General features: G+C 40.0%; 1 long non-coding RNA gene across 1 annotated transcript; it reads left to right on the top strand.

The window, feature by feature from the left end:
- The first annotated feature begins 4901 nt into the window (after positions 1–4901).
- Positions 4902–6585, top strand: LOC115833270. Its single transcript, XR_004028709.1, has 2 exons — positions 4902–5042; positions 5357–6585. It is a non-coding gene; the product is annotated as an uncharacterized LOC115833270 (long non-coding RNA).
- The last annotated feature ends 255 nt before the right edge of the window (positions 6586–6840 follow it).

Consider the following 6840-nt stretch of genomic DNA (forward strand, 5'->3'; position numbering starts at 1 on the left):
CAGAAAAAGAATTGACAACCTTTTTTTTTTTTTTTCCCGGAGACAGAGTCTTGCTCTGTCACCAAGGTTGGAGTGCAGTGGCACTATCTTGGCTCACTGCAACCTCTGCCTCCCGGGTTCTCCTGCCTCAGCCTCCCAAGCAGCTGGGATTAGAGGCACCTGCCACCATGCCCAGCTAACTTTTGTATTTTTAGTTGAGACAGGGTTTCACCATGTTGGCTAGGCTGGTCTTGAAGCCCTAACCTCGGGTGATCTGCCCTCCTCGACCTCCCAAAGTGCTGGGATTACTGGCGTGAGCCACAGTGCCTGGCCGGATACTTAACATCTTTGCATGATAAAACCTGAACAAGTTGGGTATAAAAGGAAGATGTCTCAACACATTAAAGGCTCTATATGACTGGCCCAGAGCTGAAATCTTAACACGGAGGAGTTGAAGGCTTTTTCTCTAAGATCAGGAACAAGACATGGATGCCAGTTTTTTTCCTTCTATTCAGTGTTGTACCGGAAGTCATAGCAAGAGCATTTAGGCAAGAGAAATAAAAGACATCTAAGTAGGAAAAGAAGAAAAAACTTGTCTCTCCTGATTATCTTATAGCTAGAAAAACCTTAAAGACTCCATTAAAAAAAAAAAACTATAGAACTAATAAAATGAATTCCATAAAGTGCTATGTACAAAATTGACAAGTCTGTAGCATTTCTATACACTAACAATCTATCCAAAAAAGTAATCAAGAAACTAATCACATTTACACTATTTACTAAGTAAACAAACTTATGAATGAATTTAACCAAATAGGTTAAAGATCTGTATACTGAAAACATTGATGAAACGAATCGAAGATTACAAAAATAGAAATTTTTCTTCGTACATGGATTGGGAAATTTATATTGTGTTATAATTTTCATACTGCCAAAAGAAACATACAGATTCTGTGTAATCAATATTTCAATGTCTTTTTATTTTTACAAAATACAAAAAAAATTCTAAGACTTGTATGGAACTACAGAAGACATTAAATAATCAGAGTAATCTTGAGCAACAAGGACACAGCTGGAGGCATCACTCTACCTGATTTTGTAATCCATTATCAAAAAACTGTGGTACCAGCATAGAAACAGATTCACTGACCAGTGGAACAGGATAGCCCAGACATAACTCATGCATTTTCATCCAAATGATTTTTGACAAAAGTGGCACACAGAATGGGGAGAGGATAAATAGTTTTCAGATATCTGTATATCTGTAAGTGAAATTGGACCATTTTCTCATAGCATATAGAAAAATCAACTCAAAATGGATTAAAGCCTGAAATGTTGCCTTTGAAACTGTAAAACTAGTAGTAGAAAATATAGGGGAAAAGCTCTATGATGTTGTTCTGGGCAATGATGTCTTGGATACATCCTTAAAAGCATGGGCAGCAAAAACAGCCAGACAACTATCGGGGAGCCTGCCCCGATAGTCACGTAGATTCTTTTCTATTTTCCCTGTCAGCCGGGTTGAGAAATAAAGGGACAGAGTACAAAAGAGAGAAATTTTAAAGCTGGGCATCCGGGGGAGACATCACATGTCGGTAGGTTCTGTGATGCCCCCTGAGCCATAAAACCAGTAAGTTTTTGTTAGGGATTTTCAAAGGGGAGGAGGGAGTATACGAATAGGGTGTGGGTCACAGAGATCACGTGCTTCACAAGGTAATAGAATATCACAAGGCAAATGGAGGCAGAGCGAGATCACAGGACCACAGGACTGGGGCGAAATTAAAATTGCTAATGAAGTTTCGAGCACCATTGTCATTGATAACATTTCATCAGGAGACAGGATTTGAGAGCAACTGGTCTGACCAAAATCTATTAGGCAGGCATTTCCTCGTCCTAATAAGCCTGGGAGTGCTATGGGAGACTGGGGCTTATTTCATCCCTACAGTCTCGACCATAGAAGATGGCCACACCCAAGGGGGCCATTTTAGAGGCCCACCCTCAGGGGCGCATTCTCTTTCTCAGGGATATTCCTTGCTGAGAACAAGAATTCAGCAATCTTTCTTCCATTTGCTTTTGAAAGAAGAGAAATATGGCTCTGTTCCACCTGGCTCACCGGGGGTCAGAGTTTAAGGTTATCTCTCTTGTTCCCTGAACATTGCTGTTATCCTTTTCGTTTTTCTTTTCTTTCTTTTTTTTTTTTTTGAGACGGCGTCTCGCTCTGTCACCCAGGCTGGAGTGCTGGAGTGCAGTGGCGCGATCTCAGCTCACTGCAAGCTCCACCTCCCGGGTTCATGCCATTCTCCTGCCTCAGCGTCTCCGAGTAGCTGGGATTACAGGCGCCCGCCACTATGCCTGGCTAATTTTTTATATTTTTAGTAGAGATGGGGTTTCACCGTGGTCTTGATCTCCTGACCTCGTGATCCGCCTGCCTTGGCCTCCCAAAGTGCTGGGATTACAAGCGTGAGCCACCGCGCCCACCCTATCCTTTTCTTTTTTCAAGGTGCCCAGATTTCATATTGTTCAAACACACATGCTCTACAATTTGTGCAGTTAATTATCACAGGGTCCTGAGGCAACATACATCCTCCTTGGCTTACGAGATGACAGGATTAAGAGATTAAAGACAGGCATAGGAAATCACAAGGGTATTGATTGGGGAAGTGATAAGTGTTCATGAAATCTTCACAATTTATGTTTAGAGATTGCAGTAAAGACAGGCATAAGAAATTATAAAAGTTTAGGGAACTAATAAATGTCCATGAAATCTTCATAATTGATGTTCTTCCACCATGGCTTCAGCCGGTCCCTCCGTTCGGGGTCCCTGACTTCCCGCAACAGACAACTTGAGTTGCATCAAACTAAAAAGCATCTGCACTGCAAAGGGTACAGTTAACAGAGTGAAGACACGGGTTTTGAGAAACCATTTTCAAATCATATATCTGATAAGGGGCTAATATCCAAAATGTATTAAGAAATCCAAGCTCAATAGCAAGAAAACAACTGTCTTTAAAAGGGGGAAAAGGACCTCAACTTACATTTTTCAGAGGAAGACATGAGTGGCCAATTGATACATGAAAAAAATGCTCAACACCTCTAATCATTAGTGAGTTGCAAATCAAAACTGCAAGATATTACCTTACACCTTTTAGAATGGCTATTATTAAAAGGGTGAAAGACAGGTGCTGGCAAGGATGTGGAAAAAGCCCCAACATTCTGTTAGTGGGAATATAAATTAGTATAGCCATTTTAGGAAACTATATGGTGGTTCCTTAAGAAACTAACAGTACAATTACTATATGATCTAGCGATCTCTACTTAGGTATATATCCAAAGGAATTGAAGCAGTATGTTGAAGAGATCTTGCACTCCCTTATTTTGAAATTATTTACAAAGCTAATATATGGAAAGGACTTAAGTTTTCATAACAGATGAATGGACATAGAAGATGTGTTGTATATACATATTGGAATATTTTTTATCCTTGGAAAAGAAGGAAAATTGTCATTTGTGACAACATGGATGAATCTGTAGTATACTATGCTAAGTGTATAAGACAGGCACAGAGAGGCAAATACTACATTATATTTGTATGTGGAATCTAAGAAAGGCTAACTCATACAAGTAGAAAGTTGGATGTTATGGTTTCCAGGATGTGGGTGTTGGAGAGATGGGCAAAGGCAAGATGTTGGTCAAAGAGTACCAATTTTCTGTTACACAGGAGGAATAAGTTTTAGACATCTATTTCACAGAATGGTGACCATTGTCACTGAGTGTATATTTTAAAATTGTTAGATGTTAAAGTTGTCACAACAAAAGTAGGTGAAGTTATGGATATGTTAATGTGCTTGAGTTAGTTATTACACTGTATACATACAAAAACTTCACATTGTTCCCTAGAATTATATACAATTATTACTTGTCAATTATTAAATAAAAGCCCTACTGCAACCACTAAAAAGGATTTTCATATAATAGAGGGAAAAATCATTAAAGATAGTACATTACTTTAGAAAATATTAACTTATAAAAAGTAGTATAGGAGGAATTCTGTAAAAGAAGATAGACATAGAATTTTAAAATGTATAATGGAAAATTTAAATCCAGCTATACTGATGGATCAAGCAATCCAAACCAGTCTGATTGACCAAGTGGATATTTAAAAACAATCAAACTATAAGGTGTCTGTTGTAGGCAGTTTATAAAATACAAAAATGTTGAAAGAAACAGGATGGAAATAAGGCCAGGCACGGTGGCTCACGTTTGTAATCCCAGCACTTTGGGAGGCCGAGGTGGGCGGATCACGAGGTCGGGAGATCGAGACCACGGTGAAACCCCGTCTCTACTAAAAATACAAAAAATTAGCCGGGCGTGGTGGCAGGTGCCTGTAGTCCCAGCTACTCGGAGAGGCTGAGGCAGGAGAATGGCGTGAACCCAGGAGGCGGAACTTGTAGTGAGCCGAGAATGCGCCACTGCACTCCAGCCTGGGCGACAGAGCGAGACTCCGTCTCAAAAAAAAAAAAAAAAGAAATAGGATGGAAATAGGAATATCCAAGTAGCAACCACAAAAAAACTGCAATGTCTGCACTAACATCACACAAAACAAACCAAATGAAGGTTAAAAATATTGAAATTATACAAAATATGTTCTATGACTAAAGTTTAATGAAATTAGAAATAACACAGATAGGAACTATATGTATTTGTGCAAATTTAAAAAGTGTTATGCTGAGTGTGGTGGCTCACACCTGTAATCCCAGCACTTTGGGTGGCCAAGGAGGGTGGATCACTTGAAGTCAGGAGTTTGAGACCAGCCTGGCCAACATGGTGAAACCCTGTCTCTACTAAAAATACAGAAAATTAGCCAGGCGTGGTGGTGTGCGCCTGTAGTCCCAGCTACTCGGGTGGCTGAGGTACTAGAATCACTTGAGCCTAGGAGGCAGAGGTGGCAGTGAGCCGAGATCACACCACTGCACTGCAGCCTGGGCGACAAAGATCTTTTGTCAAAAAAAAAAAGTATATAACCAAGTCAAAGGAGAATTTATAAGGAAATCAGAAAATACCTTGAGGTGGGCCGGGCGCGGTGGCTCACGCTTGTAATCCCAGCACTTTGGGAGGCCAAGGCGGGCAGATCACAAGGTCAGGAGATCGAGACCACGGTGAAACCCCATCTCTACCATCTCTACTAAAAATACAAAAAAATTAGCCGGGCGTGGTGGTGGGCGCCTGTAGTCCCAGCTACTCGGAGAGGCTGAGGCAGGAGAATGGCGTGAACCCGGGAGGCGGAGCTTGCAGTGAGCCGAGATTGCACCACTGCATTCCAGCCTGGGTGACAGAGCGAGACTCCGTCTCAAAAAAAAAAAAAAAAAGAAAATACTTTGAGGTGAATGAAAATACAGAAACAACATATCAAATTCTGTGAGATGTGTAAAAGCAATGCTTACAGTGAAATTAATAGCTATGAACATTGTAATGAAATGAGAAGTACTTCAAATTACTAACGTAACTTTCCAACTTTGGAAAATACAGTAAAAAAAGAACAAATTAAAATCAAAGCAGAAAGGACATAAAGTTTAGTGTGGAAATAGAGAATTAAAAATAATTGAGAAACAGCACTTCGTTGACTTATTTATAAAATAAAGCTTTACGAAAATGAGAAATGTAAAAAGTGATGTTCCTAATGACCTTATTCCATACAAGGGATTAATATTTTAACAAATATCTTTGTGGAAGTAGACAAATTCCTAGAAAGACACTGACTACCACAACTCATTCAAGAACAAAGTGAAGACAATAAATTGGTAATTTAAAAACTCTCACCCCTGCCCCTGACACACATGTAAATCCCCAGTTCAAATGGATTCTTTTGTATATTATACCAAACATGAAAATTACCAATTCGATAAAAATGTTTTAAAAACTTGGAAGAGCATGTAATATTTTTTACTGGTTCTATGATGCTATTGTTATCTAGATACCAAAGTGAAACATCATACGCAGGGAAAACTGTGATAATATCACTTATGAGTGGATCTGCGAAATTTCCTAGTGAATTTTGGCAAACCAAATACAGTAACATATAAATAGGAATGTACACCAGTACCCAGTACAGTGTATCCCTGGAATGGAATGTTATTTCATCAGCTGGAAATGATTAGTGCAACAGACTGAAGGAAGAAAACAACATTGTCATCTCAATAGATTATGGACGGCTGGGAGTGGAGGCTCACGCCTGTAATCCTAATACTCCTACCAACAGTGTATAAGCATTCCTTTTTCTCTGTAACCTCACCATAATGTTTTTTGTTTGTTTTTGACTTTGTAATAGCCATGGGCTGGGCACAGTGACTCACGCCTGTAATCCTAGCACTTTGGGAGGCTCAGGTGGGTGGATCACTTGAGGTCAGGAGTTCGAGACCAGCCTGGCCAACATGGTGAAACCCCATCTCTACTAAAAATACAAAAATTACCTGTGCGTGGTGGCAGGCGCCTGTAATCTCAGCTACTCGGGAGGCTGAGGCAGTAGAATCACTTGAACCCAGGAGGTGGAGGTTGCAGTGAGCGGAGATTGTGCCACTGCACTCTGGCCTGGCTGACACAGCAAGACTATGTTTAAAAAAAAAAAAGAGAAAAAAAAATAGATGGTGGAAAAGTATTTGGTAAACTAAGAAGTAAACCACAACCTAGTAAAGGGCATATTTTAAGAATTCACAACTAGAACCTGGTGTTGTGGTTTTAATCCCAGCACTTGGGGAAGCCAAAGCAGGATTACTTGAGGCCAGAAGTCTGAGATCAGCCTAGGCAATATAAGGATACTCTGTATCTTAAAAAAAAAATAAAATCCAGATGTGATCACACATGCCTGTA

The sequence above is a fragment of the Nomascus leucogenys genome, chromosome X (assembly GCF_006542625.1).
Source record: "Nomascus leucogenys isolate Asia chromosome X, Asia_NLE_v1, whole genome shotgun sequence".
NCBI classification, from domain to species: Eukaryota; Metazoa; Chordata; class Mammalia; order Primates; family Hylobatidae; genus Nomascus; species Nomascus leucogenys.